The sequence below is a fragment of the Delphinapterus leucas genome, chromosome 19 (assembly GCF_059928025.1).
Source record: "Delphinapterus leucas isolate spDelLeu-1000000601 "Yukka" chromosome 19, BTC_Dleu_Yukka2, whole genome shotgun sequence".
Lineage (NCBI taxonomy): Eukaryota > Metazoa > Chordata > Mammalia > Artiodactyla > Monodontidae > Delphinapterus > Delphinapterus leucas.
In genome coordinates, this window is record NC_143147.1 from 29,155,920 (window position 1) to 29,169,412 (window position 13,493).

Genomic DNA, 13,493 nt, shown 5'->3' on the forward strand with positions numbered 1-13,493 from the left:
CGAGACCTCCGTTCCCCCTGCCTGGGCGGGCGACGGGGTCCTGCCGGGGCGGGCTGACCGCCAGGCTGGCGGTGAGGCGCAAGCGCCAGCGAAAGTGGGCCTCAAGAGGCAGCCCGCCGTCCCCGTCCCGTCTACGGCCATACCACCCTGAACGCGCCCGATCTCGTCTGATCTCGGAAGCTAAGCAGGGTCGGGCCTGGTTAGTACTTGGATGGGAGACCGCCTGGGAATACGGGGTGCTGTAGGCTTTTTGCCTCCCGCTCCGCCTTCTCCTTTAACTCGCCCGCGGGCGGTGGCCGCCGGCTCCGCCCGCGCCGGGGCCCCGCTGCAGGCCCCGCCTCCTCAGGCCCCTCCCACCACGGCGCGCGCGCCGGAGGGGGCGCTCCCCGCCGGCCTGGCCCGCCAGGGGGCCAGAAGGCGGCCCTGGAAGGCAGCCGCACCCCAGACGCCCCCGGGGTGCCTGGCCCGGACCCAGGCTCCGCCGCGGGCCCGGGTGCCGTGCCTTCGGCCAGCGAGCCCGTCGACCTGCACCTGGCCGCCCCCTCCGGCGCCCCGCCCCGGGGCCGCCACCTGTGTGCCGGTGGGTGTGTCCCTCCACAGCTCCCTCCGGCAAAAGCCCCGCCCCCGCCGTGTCGCCGCCGCGGCCGGGTGCGGGAGCGGGATCGAGGGCAGGGGCCGCTTCCCCGGGCCTGCCGGCCGCCAGGGGCGGGCTCCTGAGCTCGGCGGGTGGTGTGCGGGCAAGGGTGGCCTCGCCGGGGCTGTGGGGCCGTGGCGACACGATGGTGGCTCCCAGTGGCTTCGGGCCAGCTGCTGTCGGGCAGGAGGGCCGGCCCGGGATGCGGCCGGGCGGCGCCTAGCGCCGCGTGGTCGGGCAGGGGCGATGCCCAAGGGACCGCGGGCCCCGGGCCCTGAAGCCTCCGGGGCCACGTCCCTGTGAGCGACGGGCCGGATCTTGGGCGGGGCGCCAAGCGCCGAAGGGTTCGCTGGGTCACGCCCGCCCTCGGCTGGGAGGGGGTGGCCAAACCCTCCGCCTCCGCCACCGCCCGGTACCCGAGACCTCCGTTCCCCCTGCCTGGGCGGGCGACGGGGTCCTGCCGGGGCGGGCTGACCGCCAGGCTGGCGGTGAGGCGCAAGCGCCAGCGAAAGTGGGCCTCAAGAGGCAGCCCGCCGTCCCCGTCCCGTCTACGGCCATACCACCCTGAACGCGCCCGATCTCGTCTGATCTCGGAAGCTAAGCAGGGTCGGGCCTGGTTAGTACTTGGATGGGAGACCGCCTGTGAATACCGGGTGCTGTAGGCTTTTTGCCTCCCGCTCCGCCTTCTCCTTGAACTCGCCCGCGGGCGCTGGCCGCCGGCTCCGCCCGCGCCGGGGCTCCGCTGCAGGCCCCGCCTCCTCAGGGCCCTCGCACCACGGCGCGCGCGCCAGAAGGGGCGCTCCCCGCCGGCCCGGCCCGCCAGGCGGCCAGAAGGCGGCCCTGGAAGGCAGCCGCACCCCAGACGCCCCCGGGGTGCCTGGCCCGGACCCAGGCTCCGCCGCGGGCCCGGTTGCCGTCCCTTCGGCCAGCGAGCCCCTCGACCTGCACCTGGCCGCCCCCACCGGCGCCCCGCCCCGGGGCCGCCACCTGTGTGCCGGTGGGTGTGTCCCTCCACAGCTCCCTCCGGCAAAAGCCCCGCCCCCCGCCGTGTCGCCGCCGCGGCCGGGTGCGGGAGCGGGATCCAGGGCAGGGGCCGCTTCCCCGGGCCTGCCGGCCGCCAGGGGCGGGTTCCTGAGCTCGGCGGGTGGTGTGCGGGCAAGGGTGGCCTCGCCGGGGCTGAGGGGCCGTGGCGACACGATGGTGGCTCCCAGTGGCTTCGGGCCAGCTGCTGTCGGGCAGGAGGGCCGGCCCGGGCTGCGGCCGGGCGGCGCCTAGCGCCGCGTGGGCGGGCAGGGGCGATGCCCAAGGGACCGCGGGCCCCGGGCCCTGAAGCCTCCGGGGCCACGTCCCTGTGAGCGACGGGCGGGATCTTGGCGGGGCGCCAAGCGCCGAAGTGTTCGCTGGGTCACGCCCGCCCTCGGCTGGGAGGGGGTGGCCAAACCCTCCGCCTCCGCCACCGCCCGGTACCCGAGACCTCCGTTCCCCCTGCCTGGGCGGGCGACGGGGTCCTGCCGGGGCGGGCTGACCGCCAGGCTGGCGGTGAGGCGCAAGCGCCAGCGAAAGTGGGCCTCAAGAGGCAGCCCGCCGTCCCCGCCCCCGTGTACGGCCATACCACCCTGAACGCGCCCGATCTCGTCTGATCTCGGAAGCTAAGCAGGGTCGGGCCTGGTTAGTACTTGGATGGGAGACCGCCTGGGAATACCGGGTGCTGTAGGCTTTTTGCCTCCCGCTCCGCCTTCTCCTTTAACTCGCCCGCGGGCGGTGGCCGCCGGCTCCGCCCGCGCCGGGGCCCCGCTGCAAGCCCCGCCTCCTCAGGCCCCTCCCACCACGGCGCGCGCGCCGGAGGGGGCGCTCCCCGCCGTCCCGGCCCGCCAGGCGGCCAGAAGGCGGCCCTGGAAGGCAGCCGCACCCCAGACGCCCCCGGGGTGCCTGGCCCGGACCCAGGCTCCGCCGCGGGCCCGGTTGCCGTGCCTTCGGCCAGCGAGCCCCTCGACCTGCACCTGGCCGCCCCCACCGGCGCCCCGCCCCGGGGCCGCCACCTGTGTGCCGGTGGGTGTGTCCCTCCACAGCTCCCTCCGGCAAAAGCCCCGCCCCCCGCCGTGTCGCCGCCACGGCCGGGTGCGGGAGCGGGATCGAGGGCAGGGGCCGCTTCCCCGGGCCTGCCGGCCGCCAGGGGCGGGCTCCTGAGCTGGGCGGGTGGTGTGCGGGCAAGGGTGGCCTCGCCGGGGCTGAGGGGCCGTGGCGACACGATGGTGGCTCCCAGTGGCTTCGGGCCAGCTGCTGTCGGGCAGGAGGGACGGCCCGGGCTGCGGCTGGGCGGCGCCTAGCGCCGCGTGGGCGGGCAGGGGCGATGCCCAAGGGACCGCGGGCCCCGGGCCCTGAAGCCTCCGGGGCCACGTCCCTGTGAGCGACGGGCCGGATCTTGGGCGGGGCGCCAAGCGCCGAAGGGTTCGCTGGGTCACGCCCGCCCTCGGCTGGGAGGGGGTGGCCAAACCCTCCGCCTCCGCCACCGCCCAGTACCCGAGACCTCCGTTCCCCCTGCCTGGGCGGGCGACGGGGTCCAGCCGGGGCGGGCTGACCGCCAGGCTGGCGGTGAGGCGCAAGCGCCAGCGAAAGTGGGCCTCAAGAAGCAGCCCGCCGTCCCCGCCCCCGTCTACGGCCATACCACCCTGAACGCGCCCGATCTCGTCTGATCTCGGAAGCTTAAGCAGGGTCGGGCCTGGTTAGTACTTGGATGGGAGAACGCCTGGGAATACCGGGTGCTGTAGGCATTTTGCCTCCCGCTCCGCCTTCTCCTTTACTCTCCCGCGGGCGGTGGCCGCCGGCTCCGCCCGCGCCGGGGCCCCGCTGCAGGCCCCTCCTCCTCAGGCCCCTCCCACCACGGCGCGAGCGCCGGAGGGGGCGCTCCCCGCCGGCCCGGGCGGCCAGGCGGCCAGAAGGCGGCCCTGGAAGGCAGCCGCACCCCAGACGCCCCCGGGGTGCCTGGCCCGGACCCAGGCTCCGCCGCGGGCCCGGTTGCCGTCCCTTCGGCCAGCGAGCCCCTCGACCTGCACCTGGCCGCCCCCACCGGCGCCCCGCCCCGGGGCCGCCACCTGTGTGCCGGTGGGTGTGTCCCTCCACAGCTCCCTCCGGCAAAAGCCCCGCCCCCTGCCGTGTCGCCGCCGCGGCCGGGTGCGGGAGCGGGATCGAGGGCAGGGGCCGCTTCCCCGGGCCTGCCGGCCGCCAGGGGCGGGCTCCTGAGCTCGGCGGGTGGTGTGCGGGCAAGGGTGGCCTCGTCGGGGCTGAGGGGCCGTGGCGACACGATGGTGGCTCCCAGTGGCTTCGGGCCAGCTGCTGTCGGGCAGGAGGGCCGGCCCGGGCTGCGGCTGGGCGGCGCCTAGCGCCGCATGGGCGGGCAGGGGCGATGCCCAAGGGACCGCGGGCCCCGGGCCCTGAAGCCTCCGGGGCCACGTCCCTGTGAGCGACGGGCCGGATCTTGGGCGGGGCGCCAAGCGCCGAAGGGTTCGCTGGGTCACGCCCGCCCTCGGCTGGGAGGGGGTGGCCAAACCCTCCGCCTCCGCCACCGCCCGGTACCCGAGACCTCCGTTCCCCCTGCCTGGGCGGGCGACGGGGTCCTGCCGGGGCGGGCTGACCGCCAGGCTGGCGGTGAGGCGCAAGCGCCAGGGAAAGTGGGCCTCAAGAGGCAGCCCGCCGTCCCCGTCCCGTCTACGGCCATACCACCCTGAACGCGCCCGATCTCGTCTGATCTCGGAAGCTAAGCAGGGTCGGGCCTGGTTAGTACTTGGATGGGAGACCGCCTGTGAATACCGGGTGCTGTAGGCTTTTTGCCTCCCGCTCCGCCTTCTCCTTGAACTCGCCCGCGGGCGCTGGCCGCCGGCTCCGCCCGCGCCGGGGCTCCGCTGCAGGCCCCGCCTCCTCAGGGCCCTCGCACCACGGCGCGCGCGCCAGAAGGGGCGCTCCCCGCCGGCCCGGCCCGCCAGGCGGCCAGAAGGCGGCCCTGGAAGGCAGCCGCACCCCAGACGCCCCCGGGGTGCCTGGCCCGGACCCAGGCTCCGCCGCGGGCCCGGTTGCCGTCCCTTCGGCCAGCGAGCCCCTCGACCTGCACCTGGCCGCCCCCACCGGCGCCCCGCCCCGGGGCCGCCACCTGTGTGCCGGTGGGTGTGTCCCTCCACAGCTCCCTCCGGCAAAAGCCCCGCCCCCCGCCGTGTCGCCGCCGCGGCCGGGTGCGGGAGCGGGATCCAGGGCAGGGGCCGCTTCCCCGGGCCTGCCGGCCGCCAGGGGCGGGTTCCTGAGCTCGGCGGGTGGTGTGCGGGCAAGGGTGGCCTCGCCGGGGCTGAGGGGCCGTGGCGACACGATGGTGGCTCCCAGTGGCTTCGGGCCAGCTGCTGTCGGGCAGGAGGGCCGGCCCGGGCTGCGGCCGGGCGGCGCCTAGCGCCGCGTGGGCGGGCAGGGGCGATGCCCAAGGGACCGCGGGCCCCGGGCCCTGAAGCCTCCGGGGCCACGTCCCTGTGAGCGACGGGCGGGATCTTGGCGGGGCGCCAAGCGCCGAAGTGTTCGCTGGGTCACGCCCGCCCTCGGCTGGGAGGGGGTGGCCAAACCCTCCGCCTCCGCCACCGCCCGGTACCCGAGACCTCCGTTCCCCCTGCCTGGGCGGGCGACGGGGTCCTGCCGGGGCGGGCTGACCGCCAGGCTGGCGGTGAGGCGCAAGCGCCAGCGAAAGTGGGCCTCAAGAGGCAGCCCGCCGTCCCCGCCCCCGTGTACGGCCATACCACCCTGAACGCGCCCGATCTCGTCTGATCTCGGAAGCTAAGCAGGGTCGGGCCTGGTTAGTACTTGGATGGGAGACCGCCTGGGAATACCGGGTGCTGTAGGCTTTTTGCCTCCCGCTCCGCCTTCTCCTTTAACTCGCCCGCGGGCGGTGGCCGCCGGCTCCGCCCGCGCCGGGGCCCCGCTGCAAGCCCCGCCTCCTCAGGCCCCTCCCACCACGGCGCGCGCGCCGGAGGGGGCGCTCCCCGCCGTCCCGGCCCGCCAGGCGGCCAGAAGGCGGCCCTGGAAGGCAGCCGCACCCCAGACGCCCCCGGGGTGCCTGGCCCGGACCCAGGCTCCGCCGCGGGCCCGGTTGCCGTGCCTTCGGCCAGCGAGCCCCTCGACCTGCACCTGGCCGCCCCCACCGGCGCCCCGCCCCGGGGCCGCCACCTGTGTGCCGGTGGGTGTGTCCCTCCACAGCTCCCTCCGGCAAAAGCCCCGCCCCCCGCCGTGTCGCCGCCGCGGCCGGGTGCGGGAGCGGGATCGAGGGCCGGGGCCGCTTCCCCGGGCCTGCCGGCCGCCAGGGGCGGGCTACTGAGCCCGGCGGGTGGTGTGCGGGCAAGGGTGGCCTCGCCGGGGCTGAGGGGCCGTGGCGACACGATGGTTGCTCCCAGTGGCTTCGGGCAAGCTGCTGTCGGGCAGGAGGGCCGGCCCGGGCTGCGGCTGGGCGGCTCCTAGCGCCGCGTGGGCGGGCAGGGGCGATGCCCAAGGGACCGCGTGCCCCGGGCCCTGAAGCCTCCGGGGCCATGTCCCTGTGAGCGACGGGCGGGATCTTGGGCGGGGCGCCAGGCGCCGAAGGGTTCGCTGGGTCACGCCCGCCCTCAGCTGGGAGGGGGTGGCCAAACCCTCCGCCTCCGCCACCGCCCGGTACCCGAGACCTCCGTTCCCCCTGCCTGGGCGGGCGACGGGGTCCTGCCGGGGCGGGCTGACCGCCAGGCTGGCGGTGAGGCGCAAGCGCCAGCGAAAGTGGGCCTCAAGAGGCAGCCCGCCGTCCCCGCCCCCGTCTACGGCCATACCACCCTGAACGCGCCCGATCTCGTCTGATCTCGGAAGCTTAAGCAGGGTCGGGCCTGGTTAGTACTTGGATGGGAGACCGCCTGGGAATACCGGGTGCTGTAGGCTTTTTGCCTCCCGCTCCGCCTTCTCCTTTACTCGCCCGCGAGTGGTGGCCGCCGGCTCCGCCCGCGCCGGGGCCCCGCTGCAGGCCCCTCCTCCTCAGGCCCCTCCCACCACGGCGCGAGCGCCGGAGGAGGCGCTCCCCGCCGGCCCGGCCCGCCAGGCGGCCAGAAGGCGGCCCTGGAAGGCAGCCGCACCCCAGACGCCCCCAGGGTGCCTGGCCCGGACCCAGGCTCCGCCGCGGGCCCGGTTGCCGTCCCTTCGGCCAGCGAGCTCCTCGACCTGCACCTGGCCGCCCCCACCGGCGCCCCGCCCCGGGGCCGCCACCTGTGTGCCGGTGGGTGTGTCCCTCCACAGCTCCCTCCGGCAAAAGCCCCGCCCCCCGCCGTGTCGCCGCCACGGCCGGGTGCGGGAGCGGGATCGAGGGCAGGGGCCGCTTCCCCGGGCCTGCCGGCCGCCAGGGGCGGGCTCCTGAGCTGGGCGGGTGGTGTGCGGGCAAGGGTGGCCTCGCCGGGGCTGAGGGGCCGTGGCGACACGATGGTGGCTCCCAGTGGCTTCGGGCCAGCTGCTGTCGGGCAGGAGGGACGGCCCGGGCTGCGGCTGGGCGGCGCCTAGCGCCGCGTGGGCGGGCAGGGGCGATGCCCAAGGGACCGCGGGCCCCGGGCCCTGAAGCCTCCGGGGCCACGTCCCTGTGAGCGACGGGCCGGATCTTGGGCGGGGCGCCAAGCGCCGAAGGGTTCGCTGGGTCACGCCCGCCCTCGGCTGGGAGGGGGTGGCCAAACCCTCCGCCTCCGCCACCGCCCAGTACCCGAGACCTCCGTTCCCCCTGCCTGGGCGGGCGACGGGGTCCAGCCGGGGCGGGCTGACCGCCAGGCTGGCGGTGAGGCGCAAGCGCCAGCGAAAGTGGGCCTCAAGAAGCAGCCCGCCGTCCCCGCCCCCGTCTACGGCCATACCACCCTGAACGCGCCCGATCTCGTCTGATCTCGGAAGCTTAAGCAGGGTCGGGCCTGGTTAGTACTTGGATGGGAGAACGCCTGGGAATACCGGGTGCTGTAGGCTTTTTGCCTCCCGCTCCGCCTTCTCCTTTACTCTCCCGCGGGCGGTGGCCGCCGGCTCCGCCCGCGCCGGGGCCCCGCTGCAGGCCCCTCCTCCTCAGGCCCCTCCCACCACGGCGCGAGCGCCGGAGGGGGCGCTCCCCGCCGGCCCGGGCGGCCAGGCGGCCAGAAGGCGGCCCTGGAAGGCAGCCGCACCCCAGACGCCCCCGGGGTGCCTGGCCCGGACCCAGGCTCCGCCGCGGGCCCGGTTGCCGTCCCTTCGGCCAGCGAGCCCCTCGACCTGCACCTGGCCGCCCCCACCGGCGCCCCGCCCCGGGGCCGCCACCTGTGTGCCGGTGGGTGTGTCCCTCCACAGCTCCCTCCGGCAAAAGCCCCGCCCCCTGCCGTGTCGCCGCCGCGGCCGGGTGCGGGAGCGGGATCGAGGGCAGGGGCCGCTTCCCCGGGCCTGCCGGCCGCCAGGGGCGGGCTCCTGAGCTCGGCGGGTGGTGTGCGGGCAAGGGTGGCCTCGTCGGGGCTGAGGGGCCGTGGCGACACGATGGTGGCTCCCAGTGGCTTCGGGCCAGCTGCTGTCGGGCAGGAGGGCCGGCCCGGGCTGCGGCTGGGCGGCGCCTAGCGCCGCATGGGCGGGCAGGGGCGATGCCCAAGGGACCGCGGGCCCCGGGCCCTGAAGCCTCCGGGGCCACGTCCCTGTGAGCGACGGGCCGGATCTTGGGCGGGGCGCCAAGCGCCGAAGGGTTCGCTGGGTCACGCCCGCCCTCGGCTGGGAGGGGGTGGCCAAACCCTCCGCCTCCGCCACCGCCCGGTACCCGAGACCTCCGTTCCCCCTGCCTGGGCGGGCGACGGGGTCCTGCCGGGGCGGGCTGACCGCCAGGCTGGCGGTGAGGCGCAAGCGCCAGGGAAAGTGGGCCTCAAGAGGCAGCCCGCCGTCCCCGTCCCGTCTACGGCCATACCACCCTGAACGCGCCCGATCTCGTCTGATCTCGGAAGCTAAGCAGGGTCGGGCCTGGTTAGTACTTGGATGGGAAACCGCCTGGGAATACCGGGTGCTGTAGGGTTTTTGCCTCCCGCTCCGCCTTCTCCTTTAACTCGCCCGCGGGCGGTGGCCGCCGGCTCCTCCCGCGCCGGGGCCCCGCTGCAGGCCCCGCCTCCTCAGGCCCCTCCCACCACGGCGCGCGCGCCGGAGGGGGCGCTCCCCGCCGGCCCGGCCCGCCAGGCGGCCAGAAGGCGGCCCTGGAAGGCAGCCGCACCCCAGACGCCCCCGGGGTGCCTGGCCCGGACCCAGGCTCCGCCGCGGGCCCGGTTGCCGTCCCTTCGGCCAGCGAGCCCCTCGACCTGCACCTGGCCGCCCCCACCGGCGCCCCGCCCCGGGGCCGCCACCTGTGTGCCGGTGGGTGTGTCCCTCCACAGCTCCCTCCGGCTAAAGCCCCGCCCCCGCCGTGTCGCCGCCGCTGCCGGGTGCGGGAGCGGGATCGAGGGCAGGGGCCGGTTCCCCGGGCCTGCCGGCCGCCAGGGGCGGGCTCCTGAGCTCGGCGGGTGGTGTGCGGGCAAGGGTGGCCTCGCCGGGGCTGAGGGGCCGTTGCGATACGATGGTGGCTCCCAGTGGCTTCGGGCCAGCTGCTGTCGGGCAGGAGGGCCGGCCCGGGCTGCGGCTGGGCGGCGCCTAGCGCCGCGTGGGCGGGCAGGGGCGATGCCCAAGGGACCGCGGGCCCCGGGCACTGAAGCCTCCGGGGCCACGTCCCTGTGAGCGACGGGCGGGATCTTGGCGGGGCGCCAAGCGCCGAAGGGTTCGCTGGGTCACGCCGCCCTCGGCTGGGAGGGGGTGGCCAAACCCTCCGCCTCCGCCACCGCCCGGTACCCGAGACCTCCGTTCCCCCTGCCTGGGCGGGCGACGGGGTCCTGCCGGGGCGGGCTGACCGCCAGGCTGGCGGTGAGGCGCAAGCGCCAGCGAAAGTGGGCCTCAAGAGACAGCCCGCCGTCCCCGCCCCCGTCTACGGCCATACCACCCTGAACGCGCCCGATCTCGTCTGATCTCGGAAGCTAAGCAGGGTCGGGCCTGGTTAGTACTTGGATGGGAGACCGCCTGGGAATACCGGGTGCTGTAGGCTTTTTGCCTCCCGCTCCGCCTTCTCCTTTAACTCGCCCGCGGGCGGTGGCCGCCGGCTCCGCCCGCGCCGGGGCCCCGCTGCAGGCCCCGCCTCCTCAGGCCCCTCCCACCACGGCGCGCGCGCCGGAGGGGGCGCTCCCCGCCGGCCCGGCCCGCCAGGCGACCAGAAGGCGGCCCTGGAAGGCAGCCGCACCCCAGACGCCCCCGGGGTGCCTGGCCCGGACCCAGGCTCCGCCGCGGGCCCGGTTGCCGTCCCTTCGGCCAGCGAGCCCCTCGACCTGCACCTGGCCGCCCCCACCGGCGCCCCGCCCCGGGGCCGCCACCTTTGTGCCGGTGGGTGTGTCCCTCCACAGCTCCCTCCGGCAAAAGCCCCGCCCCCCGCCGTGTCGCCGCCGCGGCCGGGTGCGGGAGCGGGATCCAGGGCAGGGGCCGCTTCCCAGGGGCCTGCCGGCCGCCAGGGGCGGGCTCCTGAGCTCGGCGGGTGGTGTGCGGGCAAGGGTGGCCTCGCCGGGGCTGAGGGGCCGTGGCGACACGATGGTGGCTCCCAGTGGCTTCGGGCCAGCTGCTGTCGGGCAGGAGGGCCGGACCGGGCTGCGGATGGGCGGCGCCTAGCGCCGCGTGGGCGGGCAGGGGCGATGCCCAAGGGACCGCGGGCCCCGGGCCCTGAAGCCTCCGGGGCCACGTCCCTGTGAGCGACGGGCCGGATCTTGGGCGGGGCGCCAAGCGCCGAAGGGTTCGCTGGGTCACGCCCGCCCTCGGCTGGGAGGGGGTGGCCAAACCCTCCGCCTCCGCCACCGCCCGGTACCCGAGACCTCCGTTCCCCCTGCCTGGGCGGGCGACGGGGTCCTGCCGGGGCGGGCTGACCGCCAGGCTGGCGGTGAGGCGCAAGCGCCAGCGAAAGTGGGCCTCAAGAGGCAGCCCGCCGTCCCCGCCCCCGTCTACGGCCATACTACCCTGAACGCGCCCGATCTCGTCTGATCTCGGAAGCTAAGCAGGGTCGGGCCTGGTTAGTACTTGGATGGGAGACCGCCTGGGAATACCGGGTGCTGTAGGCATTTTGCCTCCCGCTCCGCCTTCTCCTTTAACTCGCCCGCGGGCGGTGGCCGCCGGCTCCGCCCGCGCCGGGGCCCCGCTGCAGGCCCCGCCTCCTCAGGCCCCTCCCACCACGGCGCGCGCGCCGGAGGGTGCGCTCCCCGCCGGCCCGGCCCGCCAGGCGGCCAGAAGGCGGCCCTGGAAGGCAGCCGCACCCCAGACGCCCCCGGGGTGCCTGGCCCGGACCCAGGCTCCGCCGCGGGCCCGGTTGCCGTCCCTTCGGCCAGCGAGCCCGTCGACCTGCACCTGGCCGCCCCCACCGGCGCCCCGCCACGGGGCCGCCACCTGTTTGCCGGTGGGTGTGTCCCTCCACAGCTCCCTCCGGCAAAAGCCCCGCCCCCCGCCGTGTCGCCGCCGCTGCCGGGTGCGGGAGCGGGATCGAGGGCAGGGGCCGCTTCCCCGGGCCTGCCGGCCGCCAGGGGCGGGCTCCTGATCTCGGCGGGTGGTGTGCGGGCAAGGGTGGCCTCGCCGGGGCTGAGGGGCCGTGGCGACACGATGGTGGCTCCCAGTGGCTTCGGGCCAGCTGCTGTCGGGCAGGAGGGCCGGCCCGGGCTGCGGCCGGGCGGCGCCTAGCGCCGCGTGGGCGGGCAGGGGCGATGCCCAAGGGACCGTGGGCCCCGGGCCCTGAAGCCTCCGGGGCCACGTCCCTGTGAGCGACGGGCGGGATCTTGGCGGGGCGCCAAGCGCCGAAGGGTTCGCTGGGTCACGCCCGCCCTCGGCTGGGAGGGGGTGGCCAAACCCTCCGCCTCCGCCACCGCCCGGTACCCGAGACCTCCGTTCCCCCTGCCTGGGCGGGCGACGGGGTCCTGCCGGGGCGGGCTGACCGCCAGGCTGTCGGTGAGGCGCAAGCGCCAGCGAAAGTGGGCCTCAAGAGGCAGCCCGCCGTCCCCGCCCCCGTCTACGGCCATACCACCCTGAACGCGCCCGATCTCGTCTGATCTCGGAAGCTTAAGCAGGGTCGGGCCTGGTTAGTACTTGGATGGGAGACCGCCTGGGAATACCGGGTGCTGTAGGCTTTTTGCCTCCCGCTCCGCCTTCTCCTTTACTCGCCCGCGGGCGGTGGCCGCCGGCTCCGCCCGCGCCGGGGCCCCGCTGCAGGCCCCTCCTCCTCAGGCCCCTCCCACCACGGCGCACGCGCCGGAGGGGGCGCTCCCCGCCGGCCCGGCCCGCCAGGCGGCCAGAAGGCGGCCCTGGAAGGCAGCCGCACCCCAGACGCCCCCAGGGTGCCTGGCCCGGACCCAGGCTCCGCCGTGGGCCCGGTTGCCGTCCCTTCGGCCAGCGAGCCCCTCGACCTGCACCTGGCCGCCCCCTCCGGCGCCCCGCCCCGGGGCCGCCACCTGTGTGCCGGTGGGTGTGTCCCTCCACAGCTCCCTCCGGCAAAAGCCCCGCCCCCCGCCGTGTCGCCGGCGCGGCCGGGTGCGGGAGCGGGATCGAGGGCAGGGGCCTCTTCCCCGGGCCTGCCGGCCGCCAGGGGCGGGCTCCTGAGCTCGGCGGGTGGTGTGCGGGCAAGGGTGGCCTCGCCGGGGCTGAGGGGCCGTGGCGACACGATGGTGGCTCCCAGTGGTTTCGGGCCAGCTGCTGTCGGGCAGGAGGGCCGCCCCGGGCTGCGGCTGGGCGGCGCCTAGCGCCGCGTGGGCGGGCAGGGGCGATGCCCAAGGGACCGCGGGCCCCGGGCCCTGAAGCCTCCGGGGCCACGTCCCTGTGAGCGACGGGCCGGATCTTGGGCGGGGCGCCAAGCGCCGAAGGGTTCGCTGGGTCACGCCCGCCCTCGGCTGGGAGGGGGTGGCCAAACCCTCCGCCTCCGCCACCGCCTGGTACCCGAGACCTCCGTTCCCCCTGCCTGGGCGGGCGACGGGGTCCTGCCGGGGCGGGCTGACCGCCAGGCTGGCGGTGAGGCGCAAGCGCCAGCGAAAGTGGGCCTCAAGAGGCAGCCCGCCGTCCCCGTCCCGTCTACGGCCATGCCACCCTGAACGCGCCCGATCTCGTCTGATCTCGGAAGCTAAGCAGGGTCGGGCCTGGTTAGTACTTGGATGGGAGACCGCCTGGGAATACCGGGTGCTGTAGGCTTTTTGCCTCCCGCTCCGCCTTCTCCTTTAACTCGCCCGCGGGCGGTGGCCGCCGGCTCCGCCCGCGCCGGGGCCCCGCTGCAGGCCCCGCCTCCTCAGGCCCCTCCCACCACGGCGCGCGCGCCGGAGGGGGCGCTCCACGCCGGCCCGGCCCGCCAGGGGGCCAGAAGGCGGCCCTGGAAGGCAGCCGCACCCCAGACGCCCCCGGGGTGCCTGGCCCGGACCCAGGCTCCGCCGCGGGCCCGGTTGCCGTGCCTTCGGCCAGCGAGCCCGTCGACCTGCACCTGGCCGCCCCCACCGGCGCCCCGCCCCGGGGCCGCCACCTGTGTGCCGGTGGGTGTGTCCCTCCACAGCTCCCTCTCGCAAAAGCCCAGCCCCCGCCGTGTCGCCGCCGCGGCCGTGTGCGGGAGCGGGATCGAGGGCAGGGGCCGCTTCCCCGTGCCTGCCGGCCGCCAGGGGCGGGCTCCTGAGCTCGGCGGGTGGTGTGCGGGCAAGGGTGGCCTCGCCGGGGCTGTGGGGCCGTGGCGACACGATGGTGGCTCCCAGTGGCTTCGGGCCAGCTGCTGTCGGGCAGGAGGGCCGGCCCGGGATGCGGCCGGGCGGCGCCTAGCGCCGCGTGG

General features: G+C 76.9%; 12 non-coding genes and 1 pseudogene across 12 annotated transcripts; all 13 read left to right on the forward strand.

Moving 5' to 3' along the window:
* Positions 1-129: 129 nt before the first annotated feature.
* Positions 130-248, forward strand: LOC149745804 (5S ribosomal RNA). The gene has a single exon (XR_016390120.1). It is a non-coding gene; the product is annotated as a 5S ribosomal RNA (ribosomal RNA).
* Positions 249-1,180: 932 nt separating this feature from the next.
* On the forward strand, positions 1,181-1,299 carry LOC149745805 (5S ribosomal RNA). The gene has a single exon (XR_016389709.1). It is a non-coding gene; the product is annotated as a 5S ribosomal RNA (ribosomal RNA).
* A 933-nt stretch (positions 1,300-2,232) lies between these two features.
* LOC149745806 (5S ribosomal RNA) lies at positions 2,233-2,351 on the forward strand. The gene has a single exon (XR_016390094.1). It is a non-coding gene; the product is annotated as a 5S ribosomal RNA (ribosomal RNA).
* A 934-nt stretch (positions 2,352-3,285) lies between these two features.
* LOC149745807 (5S ribosomal RNA) lies at positions 3,286-3,405 on the forward strand (annotated as a pseudogene).
* Positions 3,406-4,337: 932 nt separating this feature from the next.
* LOC149745808 (5S ribosomal RNA) lies at positions 4,338-4,456 on the forward strand. Its single transcript, XR_016389710.1, has one exon. It is a non-coding gene; the product is annotated as a 5S ribosomal RNA (ribosomal RNA).
* Positions 4,457-5,389: 933 nt separating this feature from the next.
* LOC149745809 (5S ribosomal RNA) lies at positions 5,390-5,508 on the forward strand. Its single transcript, XR_016390095.1, has one exon. It is a non-coding gene; the product is annotated as a 5S ribosomal RNA (ribosomal RNA).
* A 934-nt stretch (positions 5,509-6,442) lies between these two features.
* Positions 6,443-6,562, forward strand: LOC149745810 (5S ribosomal RNA). The gene has a single exon (XR_016390327.1). It is a non-coding gene; the product is annotated as a 5S ribosomal RNA (ribosomal RNA).
* A 933-nt stretch (positions 6,563-7,495) lies between these two features.
* LOC149745811 (5S ribosomal RNA) lies at positions 7,496-7,615 on the forward strand. Its single transcript, XR_016390430.1, has one exon. It is a non-coding gene; the product is annotated as a 5S ribosomal RNA (ribosomal RNA).
* Positions 7,616-8,547: 932 nt separating this feature from the next.
* LOC149745812 (5S ribosomal RNA) lies at positions 8,548-8,666 on the forward strand. Its single transcript, XR_016390156.1, has one exon. It is a non-coding gene; the product is annotated as a 5S ribosomal RNA (ribosomal RNA).
* Positions 8,667-9,597: 931 nt separating this feature from the next.
* Positions 9,598-9,716, forward strand: LOC149745813 (5S ribosomal RNA). The gene has a single exon (XR_016389136.1). It is a non-coding gene; the product is annotated as a 5S ribosomal RNA (ribosomal RNA).
* Positions 9,717-10,651: 935 nt separating this feature from the next.
* On the forward strand, positions 10,652-10,770 carry LOC149745814 (5S ribosomal RNA). The gene has a single exon (XR_016389973.1). It is a non-coding gene; the product is annotated as a 5S ribosomal RNA (ribosomal RNA).
* A 933-nt stretch (positions 10,771-11,703) lies between these two features.
* Positions 11,704-11,823, forward strand: LOC149745815 (5S ribosomal RNA). Its single transcript, XR_016390328.1, has one exon. It is a non-coding gene; the product is annotated as a 5S ribosomal RNA (ribosomal RNA).
* A 932-nt stretch (positions 11,824-12,755) lies between these two features.
* On the forward strand, positions 12,756-12,874 carry LOC149745816 (5S ribosomal RNA). The gene has a single exon (XR_016389752.1). It is a non-coding gene; the product is annotated as a 5S ribosomal RNA (ribosomal RNA).
* The last annotated feature ends 619 nt before the right edge of the window (positions 12,875-13,493 follow it).